This window comes from Melanotaenia boesemani, chromosome 17, assembly GCF_017639745.1.
Source record: "Melanotaenia boesemani isolate fMelBoe1 chromosome 17, fMelBoe1.pri, whole genome shotgun sequence".
NCBI lineage: Eukaryota > Metazoa > Chordata > Actinopteri > Atheriniformes > Melanotaeniidae > Melanotaenia > Melanotaenia boesemani.
The window spans coordinates 32,763,968-32,790,368 of record NC_055698.1 but is presented as its reverse complement, the minus strand read 5'-3'; the positions used below and the strand labels follow the sequence as shown (position 1 = coordinate 32,790,368).

At 45.4% G+C, this 26,401-nt stretch overlaps 1 long non-coding RNA gene across 1 annotated transcript; it reads left to right on the top strand.

Moving 5' to 3' along the window:
* Nucleotides 1-7,986: 7,986 nt before the first annotated feature.
* On the top strand, nucleotides 7,987-22,160 carry LOC121628338. Its single transcript, XR_006008151.1, has 3 exons — nucleotides 7,987-8,367; nucleotides 21,370-21,444; nucleotides 21,868-22,160. It is a non-coding gene; the product is annotated as an uncharacterized LOC121628338 (long non-coding RNA).
* Nucleotides 22,161-26,401: the final 4,241 nt, after the last annotated feature.

Here is a 26,401-nt window from a genome sequence, read left to right as displayed (position 1 = left end):
CTGCCTGCAGTCCAGACCTTTCACCAGTACACAACATCTGGAGCATCATGGAAGCAGGAATCCAGCAACCAAGGTCCAGGACTGTAGAGCAGCTAGAATCCTGCATCAGACCAGAATGGGACAACATTCCTCTCCTAAAACTCCAGCAACTGGTCTCCTCACTTCCCAGATGTTTCCAGACATGTTAGAAGAAGAAGATGCTGCATCAGTTTCACTATCAGCTCATATTTTCCATCAAATCACAAAATGTCTCAATTTTATCTTCTGACGTGTTGTTTATCTGCTACTGGGGAGAAAATGTCGTCTGATAGGCTTCTGCTTTTATTTACATTTCACACAGAGACCTGTCTTTTTGGGAATTGAGGTTGTTAAAGAGCTCCTTGATCCTAAAACATCCAGTTTAACCCGTGTGCTGCAGGGTTCAGTCGGTTTACAGCAGCAACATTTCCATCCCTCTCCAGTCGCATCAAAATGTGGGATGCAGGCATCAGACATGAGAGGAAAAAGAGGGCAGAGGCTTTGCAGGGGGGGAGAGGGTGGTGAAGAGGACAGTAGGAGAAGTGAGGAAGAAGTGAATGAACAAGACAGCTGCAGACAGCGAGAGGACGATAAGCCGAACTGTGGCTGCTGCTGGACTCAGACAGGCTCACCTGATGACACATCTGTCGCTGCGACTCATCCAGACTCTGTAATCTCCGTCTCAGAGACCTGCAGCAGACCACACAGAGGGAAAAGACAACGCTCGTCAGTGAGGGATTACACCGAGTTTCAGGCCAGTTCCAGGCTTTTATCAGACCTCAGACAATGACCTGCTTTCACCTGATGGAGACAGGCAATAAACCTGTTTCAGAGGGTGGGAGTTCACATCTTTAACACCTTATTATATGTAATAATAACAATAATAATAAAAAAAGGGAGCATGAAAGAGTCCCAAACTATTAGACTTTATTTACTTCTGCTTCTTTTCCAAGTAACTTTCTTCACCCTTAAAACTCTAAAACTACCCTTATAATCTGCCCTGAAAGCTGCGACACCCCCAACCTGCAAAAAAGCTGCAAATTTAGCAAAACTGGTGCAACAGCAATAAACATAATGTACTTTTCAACCATTTAGAAATGCTGGACAGATTTTATACTGTATTGTGAGTTATTGAGTTATTGTGTTGTTGTACATTTACAGCCTTTCAACACAGAGGTCAGAGGTGAGATTTGTAGCACGCGTGACGGTTTCTGTTTGAATGAAGGAGGTCTCAGCTCAGAGCAAAGAAGCCATGTGGTGATGCTGCCCTCTGGTGGACATGATTATGATCCCGTCAGCTTTTATAAAGACAAATCATTTTCTATATCTGCTGCTCAACTTCCTGTTAATGCAGAAATCTAATCACCAACTCACATGATAGCAACTCATGTCGACATGGTGAAGACGATCTGCTGGAGTTCTAACTGAGCATCAGAATGGGGAAGAAACACAACCCCTTAGTACCAACGTGGCCTGGTTTAACCAGCACAGCCTACCTGAGTATTGTTGCTGACCATGTCCATCCCTTTATGACCACAGTGGAGCATCTTCTGATGCTACTTCCAGCAGGATAATGCACCATGTCACAAAGCCAGATCATCTCCACCTGCTTTCTAGAACATGACGATGAGTTCACTGGACTCCAACGGCCTCCACAGCCACCAGATCTCAGTCCAGTAGAGCAGCTTTGGGATGTGGTGGAACGGGAGATTCTCATCATGGATGCAGCCGACAAACCTGCAGCAACTGTGTGATGCTGTCATGTCAATATGGAGAAAACCTCTGAGGAAGGTTTCCACCACCTGCTTCCATCAAATCATTTCACCAGGAACAGAATTCAAAGAAGATTCAAAGGCTCCTTCAGACATGTTTCTTTGTTCATTTTTAATCCTGGTGAGTAAATGTTCTGCTTTCTGAAACCCAGATCAGATGTCAGAACATCATGGACTGGTTAACCTGGCAGATCAGAGACCGGGATTAATTAAAAACCAGGTTCCACGTGCTAACATAAGATTCAGAGTCTGATTTTTAAAAAAAAAACAAAAACATGGAAACACCTGGTGATGGAAACTCATCACTCTTAACGAGAAGTCTCTTTTTGTATAATGTAATGTTCCACAATATTATGTATGTATGCCTCTGTGTATTTTAAAATGCTTTGAGTTGGTTGTTGTTGTTTGTGTCTGGAGCACAGATGTGCTGGCATCTGGTTAAAAAAGGCTTGGAAGTAAATTTCCTTCAACTAAATAAAGACTGAAATAATCACCCTCATTAACAGTCTCAATAATGAATTTATCCCTCTCCTAATCTGTGTAAGGTATTAAAATAGGTTAATATTTTCAATGGACTTCTCTTTATATCTATTAAACATGCAGGGCAGTCAAAAAACTCAGTGAATTGAATTTAACACCTGAATCAAATTAATTGACTAACAGCCAGCAAAGTTGCACATTGACTCATTAATCTGCTTCAGGTGGATCAGGGATCCATGGAAAACATGCTGGGTTGAGCAGCCCTGCTACAATGTAATGGCTTTAGGTTATCTGTCTTCACAAGTTTTTATTACTAATTTTAGATCTGAAAATTCAACATGGCGGCCCGTTTCGCAGGTGTTGGTGGGCGTGGCCTGAGAAGCTAACTGTAGCTCGCTAAGTCACAAGCTGATGAGAAAACGGCTAAATTTGGAAATAACTCAAAAGAAGATTGATTTTCTATGACGGGGAGGTTGGAGAGGAAAATCCAGACGGAATTCCTTCACCTGTTGACATCAGCGGCGCAGAAACACTCAGGTAGATGCTAAGTGCTAGCTTACAGTTAGCATGAGGATGGCTAAATGCTTGCTAGCTTTTAGCTAACTGACTGCTAACTGCTTAGTAACGTTTGGCTTGTCTTCACCACCTTTTCAAACCATTTAAATTTTAGTTTTTAAAGTAACTAATTAAAATTTCCTTTTTAATAGCTTTATTTTATTTATATTTATTATTTTACTGTTTAATTAATTATTATGGTTAATAATTGAATGTAAATGTTTAATTTTGATCTTTTTAATTGAGCTTTGACAGACATTTTTTCCATTTCCGAGGTTTTTTTCGGTGGCGACGTTCTGTCTGGAGATTTTAAAAGTTTCTCTGCTTGACACGGTTGGTGATTCCTTCTGCTTTACGTCCTCGTTTCTTGTATTTCTCATCCAAACAACCAGAGTTGAACTTTTGGACTGGTCTAGGACAATTAAAAGTTCCCCAGGCTGATCATTAAAGTTGATCATATCTTTGCAGCGCCTGCTAATCGATGGATTAACTTATTTATTTAGAGCAAGAGCCATTGACACAGTTTTAAGACGATGTTGAAGAGCTGCATCTCTCTGGTATTTGACTCGTGCTGATTTTGACAGCTTAGTCAGTTTCCTTTGTTTTTCTGGAATAATAGTTCATAGATCAGCACGTTAACTGTTATTTTATAAAAATGCTTCATAAATAGAATCAGCATAAACAAAACCACCAAACTGAGATTTAGTCTAAAATTAAATCAAACCAGAGTGGAAAATATCTATTTAAATATTCAGATTTAAGCTGGTAGCTCCAGCTCTGCTTCACTGCGGAAATATGCACATAATTAAAAAGATAAGTTCAGATGGGACTGTAGTGTCTGTTGTTGGCAGCGGTTGGAATAAAGTTACAGAAAGATTTTTTCTGATTTAATAAAGCTGAAATTAATTAGTAATAATAAAACTAGAACATTTTAAATGTAAAAACAAATATATGAATTCTGAGATTGATGTCAAATGAAACTCAGAATTGAAAAGCTGCCTTTCCCAGTCCGTCCAGCAGAGGGCGGCAGATGTTCATCTCATGGCTGAATCCTGTTCAGTCTCAGTCTAAGCTCCTTTCTGACATTTTTAAATCTCTGTCTCTCAGTTTGAGGCAGGAAAAGCTTGTATTGCATTTTCCCTCTGGGATAAATAAAGTTATCTTGTTTTGCTTTATTCTTACCAGCTTCTCCACATCAGCTGGATCCAAAATGAACAGGACTCAATTGCAGCTATGAAAAACTTTTCCTCAATATTTGGAGGAGTTCATGTTAAATCAGAAGTATTAAACTTGGTGTTTGTGAACACACCAGAGATCCATCTTCCTTGAACTTGTCATAGTTTTTGAATGATTTAATTATCAGTTTACAGATTGATCGGCGGCGTAGCCGAGGATGTGAGCTGGAGCACACCAGGCTGGGAGAAGTAAACGTGTAATTACACTGATGCGCTGGGTTATTTCTCCATCAATCAAACCTTTCCAGTGGTTGGCAGTCTGTTGCCAAATGCAAATCATTCATCACTCGGTTGATTAACCTCAGATTTGTCCCGTGGAATGCGCCAACATTCACTTTCATTTTTTGTAAGAACTAAAGAGAAACACAACCACTTATCCTCAGAAGGTTTTTTATTTCTGTTTTGTGTTTGTGAGCATGTCAGTGATTCCTCTTCAGCTGGACTTCAGCTGTAGACAGGTTCAGGCTTAATTCCAGTTTCATGTGGTCTGTCGGCTGCAGACGGTTTGTACATTTGGCTGAAAGAAGATGCAGATCTGGGTTAATTTCCCATCTGGTCGGCTGTTGGAATCATAGCTGCACCGTTTCAGATCCCACTGTTAGCATTAGCGTTAGCATGAACACAGAGTACCAGAGTCCGTGACCAGCTGAGTCATCTCTGCTCCGTGTGTGGTGTTTCCAACCAGCTGATTAGATCCAGTAGTTATTGACAGACCGGTGTTACTACATGTCTGTTCGCCTCTTTCATTTTCATGCAGTTTCCTGGTCGGTATTAGAAACCAGGAGGGAGTGTCTAAATGGTTTTATAGAGACGACAACATGGCGTGTCTAGAGCACCGTGCAGGGCAGGGGTGTCCTGCAGTCCGCTGTCCTGCAGTCTTTTGCATGTTTGCTGCTGTTTGGCTAGAATTTGACAAGAAGCTGTTGAGGCGAGACGGTTAATATGAATCCGGTCTGTTGGAGCAGGGAAACATCTACTACCTGCAGGACAGCAGCCCTCCAGGACTGGAGCAGCCCTGATGTCAGGGTTATCCTGCTGACGTAGCGGGAATTCTCCTTCTGTTTGTAGGCAATTTGATTATTTTAGTGTCGTGATTTCTTTTATTGGTAATTTAAAGTCTACATGCATGTTTTGTGTCTTTAAGTGAATTCCAATAAATTAGTCTGAGAGGACGGACTTCTGGAATCACGGAGTGGAAGCTCCATGTGGGGGTGAAGCTTGGGCCTGAAAGGGCAGCAGGTAGAGCAGCTTCACTTCTAGTTGAACCATTTCTCAGTCAGTGTCCCTGGAGAAGATCTGAACCTCCACGTCCCAACTAAACCTGACGTCTGGTCTTTGTGCTAAGCTAATTTCACTAGCATGTTTCTTTCAAGCAGAATCACAGAAAAATAAACAAAAAGAAGCTTTTGTTTTTTAGAGGCTGCTGGTCTGCAGATCTTTTCGTGTGTCTTCTCGTCCCTCCCTCCCTTCTTCCTCAGACGTCCAGTCTTGGCCTGATGGTGTGAATGCAACTTCTCAAGCAGCATGATGATTAGTGGTGATGCTCTTCAGGCCCATCACAATCCGATTACGATTCAGATGGCTGTGATGTGATTATAAAACAATTATCAGTGCATCTTGATGCCCCTTTGTTCTCTGTGTGACTACTTTTAAAAGCAAAGTATTTGTTTTCACCCATAACGAACAAAGCCAGTGGAAGGCGTTTGGCGCCCCGGAAGCTGAATGTGCCAGCACGTCCCGACAGGAGATGAGCCTGTGGCAGCATCCTTGTAGAAAATCAGAACTTCTACTTTTGCTTAGATAAAAATCTTTTTTATAACTTTGCAGATTCTTTTCTACACATTCACAAACTGGAATTTATCAGGCAGATTTTTTCAAATGCTTGATTTATAAATCTAACATTAATTTACAAACACAACATCCTCGTGACTCTGTACTGGCCCACAGATCCTCTCCAATGAAGACGGAGACGTTGGTCTGTGGATGATTGGAGGGACATGTGGACATAGTCTCAGTGTTATCAGGCCGTTGTGGCCACACCGTGTGAAGCGTCATTACTTGTGTCTTTGTGGTCTCAGATCTCTGTGCTCGTGGCGTCCTGTGTGTTTGTGTGTCCGTCCGTCTGTCTTCAGGGGTGGAACTTGTTAACCCCTCCATCATCTGCACACAGACAGATCCCACAGGCAGCACCCAGCTTTCATCAGCCGGCAAACATTCGATCCGGCAGCGGAGCAGAGCTGTCCCTCATCCCCCACCAGCTCCACGGGTTTCACCCCATTACCTGTTTTTACAACGTTCTGGTAGCAGAAGAGTCACCTCCTGACAGACAAGAGACACGCTGGGCTTCATGGTGGCGACTTCAGCATGAAGATTGAGGCGTTGGCGCCGCCTCTGAGGTGTGACGGGATTAATGGGCCTGAAAATGAAGCCTTTCAGGGCCCGTTTGGAGACTGTGGGAGGACTTGTTTGTTGTTGTAGAGCAGCCTGTGGCGTTAACCTGCGACCCCTCTGACCTGCAGCACAACAGCTCCATCCACGCGTCAGGCAGACGGCCGTCATGGCGGAAACATCCGGAACCACAGGAAGAACTTAGAGATCAGAAACACAACAGGCTGCTGGACACATGATCTGCTGGGGGGGCAGAAATATGAACCTGATTTTAAAATGTGTCTCCTGTTCTCTGACTTCTGTCCATCCAGAAGAAGAAAAAACAGCAAATCCTGTTTTATTTTTCACATTTGTTCCGACTTTCTACAGGAAACGGTGCTAAAAATGATTTATTTAATTTTGACAACACATTAAAACAGTGTCTACCGTTGCTAAGCAACGTGGCTCAGCAAGGTAGAGCGGCCGTCTTGTAACCCGAGGGTTGCTGGTTCGATCCTCGGCCAAGTCGAGTTCATGTCGAGGTGCCCCTGAGCAAGACAGCAAACCCCTAACTGTTCCTGATGATCCTTGCATGGCAGCTTCCTCCATCAGTGTGTGTGTGTGTGTGTGTGTGTGTGTGTGAATGTGTGTGTGAACGGGTGAGTGTGTGTGTGGATGTGTGTGTGGATGTGTGTGTGAACGGGTGAGTGTGTGTGTGGATGTGTGTGTGGATGGGTGAATGTGTGTGTGGATGTGTGTGTGAACGGGTGGATGTGTGTGTGAACGGGTGGATGTGTGGGTGTGTGTGAATGTGTGTGTGGATGTGTGTGTGAACGGGTGGATGTGTGTGTGAACGGGTGAATGTGTGTGTGAACGGGTGGATGTGTGTGTGAACGGGTGGATGTGTGTGTGAACGGGTGGATGTGTGTGTGAACGGGTGGATGTGTGTGTGAACGGGTGAATGTGTGTGTGAACGGGTGGATGTGTGTGTGAACGGGTGGATGTGTGTGTGAACGGGTGGATGTGTGTGTGAACGGGTGGATGTGTGTGTGAACGGGTGGATGTGATGTATGATGAAGCGCTGTATAAATACGGACCATTTACCATCTTTCTGACTTCATAGATGTGACTTGAGTTTGTATGATGAGGTGAGTTAGTTCAGTTGGTCAGGATTACTACACACGTGTGGAAATGTACACGTATGTAGATCTAAATAACTTGTAGATCTGGAAAAGTTGCTCCTGTTTTTTAGACCCGGGGTCTCTGGAAGTTGTAAATGATAAAGTGAGGTAAAATATGAGGTTAATATTTTCTAAATATAAACGTTGGTTCTTTTTGCACTAAATCAAATATTGTTATTAGGCTAGTTTGACACCCAGATGTAATTTATCTATAACTTCATCACATTTAGCAAACGAGACGTGTCTGATCTACAGTTTCTTCATTTAGAGATGAAAACATTAAAAGTTTCTCTTCCACGTTTTTACCACAAACTACCACGTTATAACCTGGTCAGGTCCATGCTTCTGAGGTGACATCTGTATGTGTTCCTCCAGCCGACAGGTGAGCAGCTTTCCTCTCCGATGAGTTCCGACTGAACCGCTGCCGACGGAGCTTCCCTTCAGGATCGGTGAGGCCCAAACGTCCATGTGGCAGCCCTGTGCCACAGCCCAGCAGCATCAAGCAGGGTCACGTTATATTTAAAGCTACAACGTGTGACACTGCTCGGATCCAGAAAGAAAAGAAAGGCAGACATCTTGCATTCCTGAGCTAAATTCCAAAGTACAATAACTTCCTAGAATTCTTCGGTCCTCGACGGCGGAGCCAGAGCACATCCTGTTGTCCTCGCAGCACTTCCTGCACATGCAGCTCACTCAGGCTCCCTCGTTGCCATGGCTACAGGAAAACACTGAAGTCACGCTCGGCAGCAACACCAGCAGGTAACGCTCAAGCTTCCATCAGCAGCTTGTTCTGGTGTTGAGAATAATATTTATCTTTTTACTGCTTGACACTGTCACAGCGGGTTCTTCATCTCTAACATGTTGGTCATGTGACCTGTAACGTTTGAAGACTTTAACCCTCTAAAGTTCACACTTGTCTGAACGGATTCATTTGGCTTCTGATCAGCTGTTCTGGCAGATAACTGAATACATGGCTGGGTAATCTGTCCTCCATGTTTTACCAGCTGCAGGCTTTGTTTTTCAGCGTTTGAGCCAAATGAAGCAGTTTGAACGTGTTTGAGCTGCAGCTTCTGCTCTCTGGTTGTAGACTGATCCAGCAGCTGTTTGTGTGTTGCATCATGAAGTGCTGCTGTTACTAAGGTGGCATGGACAGCAGCATGGACTTCTGGGCTGATGACCTTACACAGTGGTCTACAGTTACTGATGAGGGTTTCTTATCTGGAGATATCAGTTATTACATCAGACATCAGAGTGTCAGTGATTCATCTGAGAATTCACAGTGGAATGTAAAACACTAATCTGTTATAAGTGATCAAAAGTTGGTAAAACAGGGCTTGAAATGCCACGTGTGAGCACACGTTTGTGCACATAAAACTGGTGCAGTTCAGCTCATTTCCGACTGAACATAAGGGCTGCAACTAATGACTTTTCTGATGGTGGATTAGTCACCGACTATTAGAAGAACTAGTCGACCCATCGGATTATGTATCTGATAATTATTAAACGGATCTTATTTCACTTTCAGCTTTGAAATCTTGCATGAGGTTGTTATGTAAGTCCGCCGTGCCTCCTCTTTACGTGTTCGAGCGTTGCAGATGTGCTTCTGTGGGACGTAAGGTCCGCTTTACAAACCTCACATGTATTTAATTTATTTTGTAAGTTTAATGTGAAGTTAACTCAGACTGTTGACATCCTCTGCCGGAGTTTTGTTGCCTGGTCCGCCGCCATATTTTTCCCCTGGCGGACTTTATTGTGCAACTGTCGGCAGAGATTAGAAAAGAAGACGATGTCTCACTCTGTAGGTTTTTTTTTTTTTTTTTGCCAACAATAGTCGACGGGTAAATTTGTTGTCCACTATTTTTATTGTCGACTGTTGTTGACAATGTCGACTAATTGTTGCAGCCCTACTGCACATGCACCTGTGCCATGCCGTTTTCATCCCGGTCATGGAACAGTGGACCAGCTGTACACCCTCTTCAGTGTCTTGGAGGGGGATGGGGAATTTGGTTAAAGTCTACATGTGTTTTGTGGATTAGGAGAAGGCATTCGACCGTGTTCCCCTGGAAGCTCCTGTGGGGGGTACTCTGGGAGTACGGGCTGTCCGGTCCCTGTACGACCGGTGTCAGAGCTTGGTCCGCATCGTCAGCAGTAAATCAGAATCGTTTCCAGTGTGGGTTGGACTCCGCCAAGGCTGCCCTTTGTCACAGATTCTGTTCATAACTTTTATGGACAGAATTTCTAGGTGCAGCCGAGGTGTTGAGGGGATCCGGTTTGGTGGCCTCAGGATTGGGTCTCTGCTCTTTGCGGATGATGTGGTTCTGTTGGCTTCATCAGGTCGTGATCTTCAGCTCTCACTGGAGCGATTTGCAGCTGAGTGTGAAGCGGCAGGGATGAGAATCAGCACCTCCAAGTCCTAAACGATGGTCCTCAGCCAGAATAGGGTGGAGTGCTCTCTCTGGGTCGGGAATGAGGTCCTGCCCCAAGGGAGGAGTTAAAATCTCTCAGGGTCTTGTTCACAAGTAAGGGAAGGATGAAGCGGGAGATTGACAGCCTCAGTCCTGACAAAATGGACTGGCCTCCCACGGAACCAGCGGGCTATGCCTACATCACCTTGGCTGAACAGGTAATCTGGCTACATAGGCGTTACACCAGCGATGGACCACGCTCCTGTGAGGTTGCTGTTCTTGGGGTCCAGACTGGCGGTCTGGATCCCTCCTGGGAGACCCACCTCTTACGGTTCTGCATGGACAGCTGTGGTGGCCAGAAGGAGGCAAGGCTCCAAAAAACCTTGCCTTGCACCGCCGCTGCCGGCTCCATGGCCCACGTTTTCAGTGTCGCCACCAGCGCTTCAGCGTCCCACGCCAGCACCCAAGTACCGTCCAGCTATGCAGGGGTTCGTCCCTGGTCGGTACACTCGTCCTCTGCCTCCTGAAGTTCATGCTCCCGAGGAGGTCGCTCCTCCATCTCCTGTGGTTCCTTGATCTCAGTCTTCTGTCATCGCGGCCTCAGAGCCTCCCTCCAGAGTCCAGTCTCCCGAGCCGCCCTCCAGAGCCCAGTCTCCCGAGCCGCCCTCCAGAGCCCAGTCTCCCGAGCCGCCCTCCAGAGTCCAGTCTCCAGAGCCGCCCTCCAGAGCCCAGTCTCCCGAGCCGCCCTCCAGAGCCCAGTCTCCAGAGCCACCCTCCAGAGCCGCCCTCCAGAGCCACCCTCCAGAGCCCAGTCTCCAGAGCCACCCTCCAGAGCCGCCCTCCAGAGCCCAGTCTCCAGAGCCACCCTCCAGAGCCGCCCTCCAGAGCCCAGTCTCCAGAGCCGCCCTCCAGAGCCCAGTCTCCTGAGCCTTGTCATCGGGACAGTTTCTTTTTTTTGGGACAACTTGGAAAACTTTATTTTGGATAGTAAAAGCATTACATGTGTGAGGACCATATTGCAGTAACATGGAGTATTACTATTACTATCATTTTTTTATATTGCTGCACCATAACCACAGATAGATCTGGTTCAACCAAAGGACAGGTCAGAGGTTAACACGGTCATTCTTTTAATAATCTCTCGCTCATTTTAAAAGGGTGTAAAGTTTTGCTTGTAAGCAATTTAGAAAAAAAAAGTTTAACATCGAAGAAGTTGTAGATTCAACAGGAACAGAAAACGGTGTAATGTGTTCTGTGTGATAACACTGGGCTGAAATTTCAGATAAATTAAAGCTGCAAGCAGCGTTGGAGGCCCTCGCACCTCTGGCGCCGCTTCGGCCTATTGCACTGCCCCATCACCTAGCAGCCTCCCTCCAGCAGCGCGGCCACTCTCGCCCACAGCTATATACCCATTCTTGCAGAGTTTATCTCCATCAAGAGGCGATTTTCGGCATGAGAGGATCAACTTGCAACTCAGCCTGTCCAGTCACGACATCTGAAGCATTCATCACCTTGTTTCTTACAAACTGTGTTGAATTCCCACAAACTGGAGCATGATTTCATCAAGAGGAAAATTCCACATGGCCAGTACGTGGTGGTAAAGTTGTTTTAATGTAGAACCATGTTCAGGTTGGAACTCTGTTGAGAACAGGAAAATATTAGCTCAATTGGTTAACTGACAGCAGGGTTAGTGCCACTTCCTGTATAATGGCGAATGATTTAAACCATCACAGGAAGCCATTTTAATCAAGCTGCTGTAAGAAGTCAGTGATATTTTCAAGCATGAGTTCATGAAGGATATTAATGAGTTAGAATTAGTTATACAGAGGATAAAGGGTTAAAATGGTGGGACTCCCTGTTCCCAGGGGGCGGGGCTATGGTGTTGAGAACATCAGGACATGAAGAAACTTTTTTGTTTATCCTGGCATGTTACATAAATATGCCACATTTTATAATGTCGTTCAAAGCAGTGGTTGGAGCTGATAGATTAAATATTTATAGGGGGCGCTATAGAGCCACATAACCAGCATATGTGTACTTTAATCAGTTCCAGGGTCTGACCACTGTCCTCTCTGTCAAGTTTGGTGGAGATCAGGAGTACATTGGGTCAGTTACAAGTACTTCCTGTTTAATGGCGGTGGACGCCATTTGCCATGGTTTTGCTTGAGGAAGGAACTTGAGGGTTTTTTCTATAGTTCCTGATCTCAAGCACTGTAGAGTGTGTGAGGTTAATCCCTGAAGAGAGGGACCCCGCTGTCTGAAATTGCACTTCCTGTTTCAAGTGGGCGGGGCTTAGGCCAAGACCAGAAGTAGTAACATGTATCTGTTCAGGAGCAGCCCCTGATTAATCAGTGTAAGTGTCATATTAATTGGATGAAATTGAGGGATTTATACAGATTAATGATGTCATGGCGTCTTTTCCAAGTGTGTCATGGCGCCACGGTCTCGCCATGCAGCGTTCAGCAATGTCCAGATGACAACATCTGGACATGTAGATGTGGTTGGCATGGAACTGAAGTGAAACCTGTGCAGTTTGGTACAGAATGAGTGTTGTATTTCAGAAATAATGGATTCCGTGCTTGATGGCGAAACATCAAAACTTGATGACGAGCCGCCGCTGAACGCCACCTCCTATTAGAAAATTTTCAATAACTTTTGACCACGCATGCCTCTGGAATGTTCAGACTTCGTTTGAGGTAAATACGATAAAATCTGTAGGAGGAGTTCGTTCAAATGCAAACCAAAAAACATTGCAAAAATGACCCCAAAAATGACACCTTTTCAAATGGCCGACTTCCTGTTGTAGCTATCATATAGGTCCAAGAGGCTTTTTTGTAAATCCTTCCAAGTTCTATCAATATACTGGATTTTCAGCCATATCAGTCAATGTAGTGGGCAAGATATGATCAATTAAATATTTGTAGGTGGCGCTATAGAGCCATATTGCAATTTTTTCCAACATATGTCAATGTGGCTGAGTTCTCGGCTGGTCCGCGCTCCTCCCTGCCAGGTTTGGTGTAGATCAGCAGTACATGGGTCAGTTACAAGTACTTCCTGTTTGATGGCGTCGGACCGCTATTCGCCATGGTTACGTTTGGCGAAGGAGCTTGAGATTTTTATTGTGGTATCATGAAAGGGTTTGACCTGTTGTGAAGTACTTTCAAGTGTGCACGTTTTATTCCTGAGGAGATGGACCCCTGCGTCTGAAAAAAAGCACTTCCTGTTGGAAGTGGGCGGGGCTTAGGGCTAGACCGGAATTGGTGATATGAATCCGTTCAGGGCCGGACCCTGATTAATCCCTGCAAGTCTGATGGGGATTGGATCAGAATTGAGGGATTTATAGTGATTTATGATGTCATGGCGTCTTATCAAAGTTCGCCATGGCGCCACGGTCTCGCCCTGCAGCATAGAGGCAACAGTTTTCACTGGGTTTATCATCACCAACTTGTTTTCTGCTGTCTGACCCAGTTTGGACCTGGTTGTGTTCAAAAGTGTCAGATAAGATGGTCTCCAAGTAAAACCATGACTTACTGTCGCCAGGGGGCGTGGCCAATTCATAACCCAAATATTGACATGTAGATGTGTTCAGGATGGGACTGGCATCATACATGGCCATTTTGGTTCAGATACATTGTTTTATGTGGAAGCTATATCACTGTCGTTCTTCACAGGGCGACACAATCAAAATTTGAGGCCCCACCCCCTCCATGCCTTTCTCCTATTAGAAACTTTCAATAACTTTAAAGGACACAATGCCTTCTGGACATCCTGAGCTATTTTTGGTAGCGGTACGATAAAATCTCTAGGAGGAGATAGATTTTGAAAATGTCAGTAAAACGCCAAAATGGCGAACTTCCTGTTGGTTGTAGGCTGTTGCTCCAAGAGGATTTTTTGTTCGCCCGAAGATTTAGAATATATGTAGCGATTTTCATAAGGATTGATGACATGCAGTGGCGGGGCATCGTAAATAGGTGGCGCTCTCATTCAATTTTGCCCGAACAGTCCCAAGCACCCCAAAATATCAAATTTTTCGCATTCCTTTGGGGGGGTGCGCAAAATTAGGCGCGTTTTCGTGCATGTTCAGGTCCCCAAAAATGCCTCCAATGTTTAAGAAGAAGAAGAAGAAGAAGAAGAAGAAGAATAAGGAAGAAACGGAGCAATTACAATAGGCCTTCGCACCGCCTTCGGTGCTCGGGCCTAATAAGGAAGAAACGGAGCAATTACAATAGGCCTTCGCACCGCCTTCGGTGCTCGGGCCTAATTAAAGCTGCAAGCAGCGTTGGAGGCCCTCGCACCTCTGGCGCCGCTTCGGCCTATTGTACCGCCCCATCAGCCAGCAGCCTCCCTCCAGCGAAAAAAGGAAACTATTTTAATCATGATGCTGCAAGAATTCAGTTCTATTTTCAACCATGATTTCATGCAGGATGATATTAATGAGTCTGAATTGGTTTTACAGATAATAAAGGGTTAAAATGGTGGGACTTCCTATTCCCAGGGGGCGCGGCTATGGCGTTGACAACATCAGGACTCGACGAGGCTTTTTTGTATTTCTTGGCATGTTAAATAAATATGCTACATTTCATCAATGTTAGTCAAAGCAGTGGTTGGAGCTGATAGATTTAATATTTATAGATGGCGCTATAGAGCCACATAACCAGCATATGTCCATTTGAATCAGATCCAGGTCTGACTACTGTCCTCCCTGCCGAGTTTGGTGGAGATCGGGAGTACATTGGGTCAGTTACAAGTACTTCCTGTTTCATGGCGGTGGACGCCATTCGCCATGGTTTTACTTAGCGAAGGAACTTGAGGGCTTTTTTCTGTAGTATCATGAAAGGGTTTGACCTTATCTGAAGCACTTTAGAATGTGTGAGACTCATTCCTGAAGAACGGGACCCGCGTGTCTGAAAGGGGCATTTCCTGTTTCAAGTGGGCGGGGCTTAGGTCAAGACCAGAAGTAGTTGTATGTATCTGTTCGGGAGCAGACCCTGATTAATCACTGTAAGTGTGATGGTTTTTGGATGAAAATTGAGGGATTTATACTGATTAATGATGTCATGGCGTCTTATCCAAGCTTGTCATGGCGCCACGGTCTCGCCATGGAGCGTTGAGCAATGTCCAGATGACAACATCAGGACTTGTAGATGTGGTCGGCATGGAAGTGAAGAGAAATATATGCAGTTTGGTGGAGACTGAGTGTTGTATGTCGGAAAAAATTGATTCTGTGCATGATGGCGAAACATCAAAACTTGATGAGGCGCCGCCGCTGAACACCACCTCCTATTAGAAAATTTTCAATAACTTTTGACCACGCATGCCTCTGGAGTGTTCAGACTGAGTTTGAGGAAAATACGATAAAATCTGTAGGAGGAGTTCGTTCAAATGCAAGGCAAAGAAACATGCAAAAATGACCCCGGAAATGACAATTTTTTCAAAATGGCCGACTTCCTGTTGAAGTTATCATATAGGTCCAAGAGGCTTTTTTGTACATCCTTCCAAGTTCTATCAATATACTGGATTTCAGCCATATCAGTCAATGTAGTGGGCAGATATGATCAATTAAATATTTGTAGGTGGCGCTATAGAGCCATATTGCAATTTTTCCAACATATGTCAATGTGGCTGACTTCTCGGCTGGTCCGCGCTCCTCCCTGCCAGGTTTGGTGTAGATCAGCAGTACAATGGGTCAGTTACAAGTACTTCCTGTTTGATGGCGTCGGACCGCTATTCGCCATGGTTACGTTTGGCGAAGGAGCTTGAGATTTTTATTGTGGTATCATGAAAGGGTTTGACCTGTTGTGAAGTACTTTCAAGTGTGCACGTTTTATTCCTGAGGAGATGGACCCCTGCGTCTGAAAAAAAGCACTTCCTGTTGGAAGTGGGCGGGGCTTAGGGCTAGACCGGAATTGGTGATATGAATCTGTTCAGGGCCGGACCCTGATTAATCCCTGCAAGTCTGATGGGGATTGGATCAGAATTGAGGGATTTATAGTGATTTATGATGTCATGGCGTCTTATCAAAGTTCGCCATGGCGCCACGGTCTCGCCCTGCAGCATAGAGCAACAGTTTTCACTGGTTATCATCACCAACTTGTTTTCTGCTGTCTGACCCAGTTTGGACCTGGTTGTGTTCAAAATGTCAGATAAGAGGGTCTCCAAGTAAAAACCATGACTTACTGTCGCCAGGGGGCGTGGCCAATTCATAACCCAAATATTGACATGTAGATGTGTTCAGGATGGGACTGGCATCATACATGGCCATTTTGGTTCAGATACATTGTTTTATGTGGAAGCTATATCACTTTCGTTCTTCACGGCGACACATCAAAATTTGAGGCCCCACCCCCTCCATGCCCTTTCTCCTATTAGAAAACTTTTAATAACTTTTAAAGACACATGCCTTCTGGACATCCTGAGCTATTTTGGTAGCGGTACGATAAAATCTCTAGGAGGAGATAGATTTTGAAAATGTCAGTAAAACGCCAAAATGGCGACTTTGACCCAAAATGGCCGACTTCCTGTTGGTTTTAGGCTGTTGCTCCAAGAGGATTTTTTGTTCGCCCGAACATTTAGAATATTTGTAGCAATTTTCATAAAGATTGATGACGTGCAGTGGCGGGGCATCGTAAATAGGTGGCGCTCTCATTCAATTTTGCCCGAACAGTCCCAAGCACCCCAAAATATCAAATTTTTCACATTCCTTTGGGGGGGTACACAAAAATAGGCGCGTTTTCGTGCATGTTCAGGTCCCCAAAAATGCCTCCAATGTTTAAGAAGAAGAAGAAGAAGAAGAAGAAGAATTAAAGCTGCAAGCAGCGTTGGAGGCCCTCGCACCTCTGGCGCCGCTTCGGCCTATTGCACCGCCCCATCGACCAACAGCCCCACTCCAGCAACACAGCCGCTCTTTCCCAGAGCCATAAACCCGTTCTTCCAGAGTTTATCTCCATCAAGAGGTGATTTTCGTCATGAGAGGATCAGCTTGCACCTCAGCCTTTCCAGTCATGGGATCTGAAGCATTCATGACCTTGTTTCATACAAACTGTGTTGAACTCACACAAACCGGAGCATGATGTCATCAAGAGGAAAATTCCACGTGGCCACTAGGTGGCGCTATAGTCGTTTTCATGTAGAACCATGTTCAGGTTGGAACTGTAATGAGAACAGGAAAATATCAGTTCAACTGGTCAACTGACAGCAGAGCTAGAGCCACTTCCTGTTTCATGGCGAATGATATAACCATAGGGGGCGCTATAGAGCCAAATAACCAGCATATGTCTATTTGAATCAGTTCCAGGCCTGACCACTGTCCTCCCTGCAAAGTTTGGTGGAGAACAGGAGTACATTGGGTCAGTTACAAGTACTTCCTGTTTCATGGCGGTGGACGCCATTTGCCATGTTTTGCTTGAGGAAGGAACTTGAGGTTTTTTTTCTCTAATATCATGAAAGGGTTTGAACTGATCTCAAGCACTTTTGAGTGTGTGAGGTTAATCCCTGCTGAGAGGGACCCTGCTGCAGGAAAAAGGCACTTCCTGTTTCATGTGGGCGGGGCTTAGGCCAAGACCAGAAGTAGTTACATGTATCTGTTAAGGAGCAGACTCTGATTAATCAGTGCAAGTGTGATGCTGATTGGATGAAAATTGAGGGATTTATACTCAATAATGATGTCATGGCATCTTATCCAACCTTGTGATGGCGCCACGGTCTCGCCATGCAGCGTTGAGCAATGTCCAGATGACAACATCTGGACATGTAGATGTGGTCGGCATGGAACTGAAGTGAAACATGTGCAGTTTGGTGCAAAATGAGTGTTGTATTTCAGAAATAATGGATTCCATGCTTGATGGCGAAACATCAAAACTTGATGAGGCGCCGCCGCTGAACGTCACCTCCTATTAGAAAATTTTCAATAACTTTTGACCACGCATGCCTCTGGAGTGTTCAGACTGAGTTTGAGGTGAATACGATAAAATCTGTAGGAGGAGTTCGTTCAAATGCAAGGCAAAGAAACATGCAAAAATGACCCCGGAAATGACAATTTTTTCAAAATGGCCGACTTCCTGTTGAAGTTATCATATAGGTCCTGGAGGCTTTTTTGTACATCCTTCCAAGTTCTATCAATATACTGGACTTCAGCCATATTGGTCAATGTAGTGGGCAGATATGATCAATTAAATATTTGTAGGGGGCGCTATAGGGCTATATTGCAATTTTTGCAGCATATGTCAATGCGGCTGAGTTCCCAACCTGACCGCGTTCCTTCCTGCCAGGTTTGGTCGAGATCAGCAGTACAATGGGTCACTTAGAAGTACTTCCTGTTTGATGGCGTCGGAGCACTATTCGCCATGGTTACGTTTGGCGAAGCATCTTGAGATTTTTATTGTGGTATCATGAAAGGGTTTGACCTGTTGTGAAGCACTTTCAAGTCTGTAAGTTTCATTCCTGAGAAGATGGATCCCTGCGTATGAAAAAAAGCACTTCCTGTTGGAAGTGGGCGGGGCTTAGGGCTAGTCTGGTATTGGTCATATGGATCTGTTCAGGGCGGGATGCTGATTAATCTCTGCAAGCCTGATGGGGATTGGATTAGAATTGAGGGATTTATAGCGATTTATGATGTCATGGCGTCTTATCGAAGTTCGCCATGGCGCCACGGTCTCGCCCTGCAGCGTAGAGCAATGGTTTTCACCAGATATCATCACCAACTTGTTTTCTGCTGTCTGACCCAGTTTGGACCTGGTTGTGTCCAAAACGTCAGATAAGTGGGTCTCCAAGTAAAAACCATGACTTCCTGTCACCAGGGGGCGTGGCCAATTCATAACCCAAATATTGACATGTAAATGTGTTCAGGATGGGACTGGCATCATACATGGCCATTTTGGTTCAGATACATTGTTTTATGTGGAAGTTATATCACTTTCGTTCTTCACGGCGAGACACCAAACTTTGAGGCCCCACCCCCTCCATGCCCTTTCTCCTATTAGAAAACTTTCAATAACTTTTAAAGACACATGCCTTCTGGACATCCTGAGCTATTTTGGTAGCGGTACGATGAAATCTCTAGGAGGAGATAGATTTTGAAAATGTCAGTAAAACGCCAAAATGGCGACTTTGATCCAAAATGGCCGACTTCCTGTTGGTTGTAGGCTGTTGCTCCAAGAGGATTTTTTGTTCGCCCGAACATTTAGAATATATGTAGCGATTTTCATAAAGATTGATGATGTGCAGTGGCGGGGCATATTAAATAGGTGGCGCTCTCATTCAATTTTGCCCGAACAGTCCCAAGCACCCCAAAATATCAAATTTTTCGCATTCCTTTGGGGGGGTACACAAAAATAGGCGCGTTTTCGTGCATGTTCAGGTCCCCAAAAATGCCTCCAATGTTTAAGAAGAAGAAGAAGAAGAAGAAGAAGAAGAAGAAGAAGAATAAGGAAGAAACGGAGCAATTACAACAGGCCTTCGCACCGCCTTCGGTGCTCGGGCCTAATAAGGAAGAAACGGAGCAATTACAATAGGCCTTCGCACCGCCTTCGGTGCTCGGGCCTAATAAGGAAGAAACGGAGCAATTACAATAGGCCTTCGCACCGCCTTCGGTGCTCGGGCCTAAATATAGGAACACCTTAAAAATGTTCAGGCTCAGGATTTTTCACCCCTAGTATCGGTGGAAGAAGAGGAGGGATGTTGCAGCCCTCAGGCCCTGATAGGATAGGGATTAGCAGCCGTTTGGTATGAAGTCAGATAGCAGACAGATGACATCATGCATCAGGCAGGTGAGAAGGTCTCAGGCTGCTCACCACGCCTCCGTCCCCTGCCGGTAAACATGGTGGCTGAGCTGGACCCGTTAGGAACATCCGGAACCCCTGTTATTCCATGGTTGATTTTAGTGGACTGAACCATCACAATGATGAGGGTGTTCGTGACTCTTACACTTTTCCTCATGAGTCACGCCATATCTCTTCAGCGAGGAGATTTCACACCGTTTGGGTAAGGCGTATCAGATGGCATCCCGGATGCCTTTGACTCGGCCGGGGCGTTGTTATTCTGGGATACTCTGGAGATCTGGTTGTTATCTGACAGGCCCCTACACAACCGATCCCAAACACACACAAACATTTTAACACAGCAGCAGGAAAGCTTTCGTTCCAGGTGATGCTTTTTCAGCTTCTCAGGATCCAAATGCTTCCCCAAACTTCATCTTTTTCCTCTGTCATCATGATGTGATAATCTTGGAAGTGGATAGGAGGCCATCTTTACCTGAGACGGTGCTGAGATCTGCTACAACTTACACTGCTGTTAGATTTCAGCCTTTTTCTTTTAATATACACACGGACGAGGTCTCTTGAGAGGTGTTTGCAGCTCATGCTGAATAAAACCAAAGCGGACTGTGGGAGGAGTCTGCAGCTGTGGGAGGAGTCTGCAGCTGTGGGAGGAGTCTGCAGCTGTGGGAGGAGTCTGCAGCAGAGCGCTGCAAGTGGTGCTCGATTTGCAACTGAAAACAGCACAAGAGGAAACTTGGAAGGAGCAAATAATTGGATCATTTCATTTTTATGATCGTAGCCCTGATCGTAACTGAGATTAAAATTTGCCCAGTCCTGTTTATTATGGTCCATATAGATGTTTACTCGTGCTGAACGAGTCATCCACTAATCAGTTTTTTAGGTGGATGAAGCCACATATTTATGTGTTCTCTGTTTGTTTGTTGGAGCGTGCGCACCCACGTGTGCATGCACGTGTCTGTATGTGCGCATGGTGTGGAACTCGTGTTGAGAAATAAGGGGGTTTGGTGGAAATCAGATCAATAGCAGACTGAGTTTAGATCAGTGAGACGGATAAACAACAAATAAAAACAACAAAAATAAACGAAAATAAAAATAAAGTGCTTTGAAAAGATTTAACCCTCTGGGTTTGGGGCTATAATTGGCTGTTTTTGACTACTTTTTTTATATTTAATATTTTACCTTTAAACCAATTTACCTGCCTGTTTGGTTTCATTCTTTTAGCTCAACCTCATACATGTGATTTTACTTTCATTTTTTTATTCTGACCCTGTACCTAAACTCACACAAAACATATCTGAGCAGGAAAAAGTCTTTTTGTTGTGTGTAAAAACGCAAACATTTTAATAACTTAAAATGCAAGTATTGTAATTAATTTACATGAAAATGCAGCAGACGTCTGGAGGTTTTTGTACAGCTACATACAGAACAATCAGCTGCTGGTGTTTTTCTCCACGAACATTGTTACGTATCCGTGTGAATACGAATATTCATTCGAATATGTTTGCAATGTTAAATGAAAGGAAAGGAAGCTGGACATGAAATGATTAAATCAGTTGTAACTAGATTTTTAAAAAATCTTTTAGGTTTCGTGGGGACAGATTTATCTTCAGAACTTCTGGTCTAATCCTGAAGGGAAACAGGACGTCGGCTTCCTGAAGGTAAGCGTGTGGTCCGTGATGCGTTCATGGTTCAGCTTCATCGACCTGTTCGAGGGTGTTGGTCCTGAGCTTGTTTTCCAGTCAACCTGCACCGTGTGGAAGGCAGGTGGAGGCTGAACTCTGCCACCTATGTATAGATTTAACTGGAGTTTGTTGCCTGGAGGAAACTTGACAATGATTTTTTATGCATCCAGGTCTAATGTGGTTATAACTGTCATTATCTTAACGTTCCTCCAGTTTCAGCAGGGTGGTGTCAGAAGAAACGGATCTGAACGCTCTGTTCCAGTCTGTGTTGTTAACGTAGCTGAAATATGAAATCAGCTTCTCTGACTGAACTCAGAGACTTTGTTTATTGGCTCCAGTACGATCAGTGAAATCCTGTTTAAGCCTCGTCCTCTCGGCTCTGCACGTTATGATCTCCAGGCTGCTCTCCCAGCAGGGCAGCATGTCAGGAATGCTGCTTCGTGTCCCCAGCTGTCAGGCCGACTTAGCACGAGCCGCCGTGTCGCGCCAACACCTTAAACCTGTGATGTCATGGTCAGAGAGCTGGGAACAGGACTGCATCAGGCGCCAGCACGCGATGTTATTACCGAGCGACGCTGTACAGTCCAGATCTGTCCAGACACGGATCCCAAAGATCCAAAGCTTCTGAGTGCAGATGTGGAGCTGAGAAAAGTCAGACCAGAGGTTCAGTTTATCCTGGTGATGCCTCCACATTTATGTCAATAAAGTAGGCGAAAATGACAAAAAAATACATTTAATATCAAGTATGTTAATAACAATAAATAAAAAGCAATAAATAAAAAAATAATGAAAAAAGTAAATATAAATATTTACAATTACACAAAGCAAAAATAATTTATTTTAAAAATGAAATGAAAAAGACAAAATACAAGTAAATATTAAATTGATAAACTAAAACAGTATATATAATACAATAAATACTGAAATAAAAGTAAATAAAAATGAAAATAATATAAAAATAAAGGTAAATCTTTAAAAAGCTACAAATAAAAAATTTAATAGAGAGACTAGAATAAAATGCAATGAATATTAAATAAATAAAAAGCTCTTATAAATACTAATAAAACAAAAGTATATTAAAATAGGTAAGTAATACGATGGATGGTTGATTTCATCAAACAGCTTACAAGCCTCCATCAGAACCAGCAAGAAAAGCCTCCATCAGAACCAGAACCAGCAAGAAAAGCCTCCATCAGAACCAGAACCAGCAAGAAAAGCCTCCATCAGAACCAGAACCAGCAAGAAAAGCCTCCATCAGAACTAGAACCAGCAAGAAAAGCCTCCATCAGAACCAGAACCAGCAAGAAAAGCCTCCATCAGAACCAGAACCAGCAAGAAAAGCCTCCATCAGAACTAGAACCAGCAAGAAAAGCCTCCATCAGAACTAGAACCAGCAAGAAAAGCCTCCATCAGAACCAGAACCAGCAAGAAAAGCCTCCATCAGAACCAGAACCAGCAAGAAAAGCCTCCATCAGAACCAGAACCAGCAAGAAAAGCCTCCATCAGAACTAGAACCAGCAAGAAAAGCCTCCATCAGAACCAGAACCAGCAAGAAAAGCCTCCATCAGAACCAGAACCAGCAAGAAAAGCCCCCATCAGAACCAGAACCAGCAAGAAAAGCCTCCATCAGAACCAGAACCAGCAAGAAAAGCCCCCATCAGAACCAGAACCAGCAAGAAAAGCCTCCATCAGAACCAGAACCAGGGAAGACGGCCATCCTCCTGGTCCGGTTGGGGGTCTTTCTTTTTGTCTGATGACCAAATGTAGTTTTTTATGACGTCCAAGGACAGAAACGTCTCCATGGACATCAGAGGACAGAGGACTCTGATGGTGTTATTTTTTGTTCTTTCTCCGTCAGAGTTAAATTTTCTGTTAGATGTGGAGCAGAGTATTTAGGAGGACAACTGGATTTTACCTGCTGAGCCGAGTCTCACCTGAACACTCGGCTGCAGCTCAGTCAGGGAGTGTTTTGTTATGAAAACCATTTCCCCCACGGCAACATTTTTTCAGTCCAATCCAATGCAAATTAGAAATCCAGTAGCTGAGAGATCAAAGTCGGTAAAACACAAACCTGCCCATCATAACAAGCTGCTGCTGAGGAGGAACATGTGACTCATCCAGTTCGACCTGAGCAGCGAGCTAAGAGGTGGAGATCCTCCATCGCCTCGAGGCCCAGCGGCTTTGTTCAGCCATGAACTGTTGACACGAGGACGGCTCTCACCCGTTCTCACGTCCTCATCATTATTATGCAGCTTAATGTGTAGAAACAAGCAGGAGCACCCCGGTTTTTAAAAACCACATTAAACGTGTCACAGCATCATTTTAGAGCCGTTTTAGGTTTAAAACCATGAAAATCACAGCTCGGCTGCTGCAGATCTTCAGGAAGATTAACAAAAACAAGGATCCATGAGAATCTTACATTAGAAAGTCGCATATCAGGCCGGTGCCGACAAGCTCAGTGATCGCACCAGAAAAGAAAGCTCAGAAACATAATGATGTGTAAACGCCAAGGTTTTCTCCTGGGAAAATATTCCAGGGAGCCATTATAATTCCTTTACAATGAGACAGAGCCATTTAGCAGCATATAAAGGTGATTTGTCAGATCTCCAGTTTCATCTGTTTTCACCACAAATCTCAGATTCAGCTGAAATGACGTTTTAATGAATGTTTACCTTCAACTTCCAGCAGTTTTCAGATAAACCTGTTGTTTGCTCAGCGTGAGTCTGCATCTGTATTTAAAGCGGTTAATCAGTTGGTGAAGGGAGGCATTTCCCTGCTGCTGTCACACATTAACCCTTCACCCCTTCTCCGACATTTATGGCCATTTTTCCTCAACTTTTTCTTCTATTAACCGCGTGATCGTCTTGGCTGCGTTGCTGCTAGCGGCGTGAAGTTTTTGTCAACGTTTTGTAAATCCAGTGTCTTTCTCTCTCTTTTACATTTGTTCTGGTGACTTTATGGCCAAAAATATCTACATGCAAGTTACAGATTGGTCACAAACCAGCAACAAAATTGATTTGATTGCATTTAGACTTTATGTCGTATCAGAAACTCCCTCTGGGGACCTTCATAGCCAGAAATGTCCCATTGACTTCCATTGAAAGTTTCACAGTGATTACAGTTTATCATCATTCATTCTTTAATGTCAGCGTTTCATCTGGAAGAAAGGTTATATAGGTTAATATTTGACATTTTAATGGATTCCACCAGATTTAACTGGTTAATGCATGTGTGAAACGATTTACGTTTTAATAATCAGAAATTCTTTGACACAAACAACAAAATCACTCGTAGCGCGTCGATGGACGTGGTGTCCCGGATATGGAAGTGACGGCGATGGACGCGGTGTCCCGGATATGGAAGTGACGTCGATGGATGCGGTGTCCCGGATATGGAAGTGACGGCGATGGACGCGGTGTCCCGGATATGAAAGTGACGTCGATGGACGCGGTGTCCCGGATATGGAAGTGACGTCGATGGACGCGGTGTCCCGGATATGGAAGTGACGTCGATGGACGCGGTGTCCCGGATAAGGAAGTGACGTCGATGGACGCGGTGTCCCGGATATGGAAGTGACGTCGATGGACGCGGTGTCCCGGATAAGGAAGTGACGTCGATGGACGCGGTGTCCCGGATATGGAAGTGACGTCGATGGACGCGGTGTCCCGGATTTGGAAGTGACGCGATGGACGCGGTGTCCCGGATATGGAAGTGACGCGATGGACGCGGTGTCCCGGATATGAAAGTGACGGCGATGGACGCGGTGTCCCGGATATGAAAGTGACGGCGATGGACGCGGTGTCCCGGATATGGAAGTGACGTCGATGGACGCGGTGTCCCGGAAATGAAAGTGACGTCGATGGACGCGGTGTCCCGGATATGAAAGTGACGTCGATGGACGCGGTGTCCCGGATATGGAAGTGACGTCGATGGACGCGGTGTCCCGGATATGGAAGTGACGTCGATGGACGCGGTGTCCCGGATATGGAAGTGACGTCGATGGACGCGGTGTCCCGGATATGGAAGTGACGTCGATGGACGCGGTGTCCCGGATATGGAAGTGACGTCGATGGACGCGGTGTCCCGGATATGGAAGTGACGTCGATGGACGCGGTGTCCCGGATATGGAAGTGACGGCGATGGACGCGGTGTCCCGGATATGGAAGTGACGGCGATGGACGCGGTGTCCCGGATATGGAAGTGACGGCGATGGACGCGGTGTCCCGGATATGGAAGTGACGGCGATGGACGCGGTGTCCCGGATATGGAAGTGACGGCGATGGACGCGGTGTCCCGGATATGGAAGTGACGTCGATGGACGCGGTGTCCCGGATATGGAAGCGACGGCGATGGACGCGGTGTCCCGGATATGGAAGCGACGTCGATGGACGCGGTGTCCCGGATATGGAAGCGACGGCGATGGACGCGGTGTCCCGGAAATGAAAGTGACGTCGATGGACGCGGTGTCCCGGATATGAAAGTGACGTCGATGGACGCGGTGTCCCGGATATGGAAGTGACGTCGATGGACGCGGTGTCCCGGATATGGAAGTGACGTCGATGGACGCGGTGTCCCGGATATGGAAGTGACGGCGATGGACGCGGTGTCCCGGATATGGAAGTGACGCGGTGTCCCGGATATGGAAGTGACGCGATGGACGCGGTGTCCCGGATATGGAAGTGACGTCGATGGACGCGGTGTCCCGGATATGGAAGTGACGCGGTGTCCCGGATATGGAAGTGACGCGATGGACGCGGTGTCCCGGATATGGAAGTGACGGCGATGGACGCGGTGTCCCGGATATGGAAGCGACGTCGATGGACGCGGTGTCCCGAATATGGAAGCGACGGCGATGGACGCGGTGTCCCGGATATGGAAGCGACGGCGATGGACGCGGTGTCCCGGATATGGAAGCGACGGCGATGGACGCGGT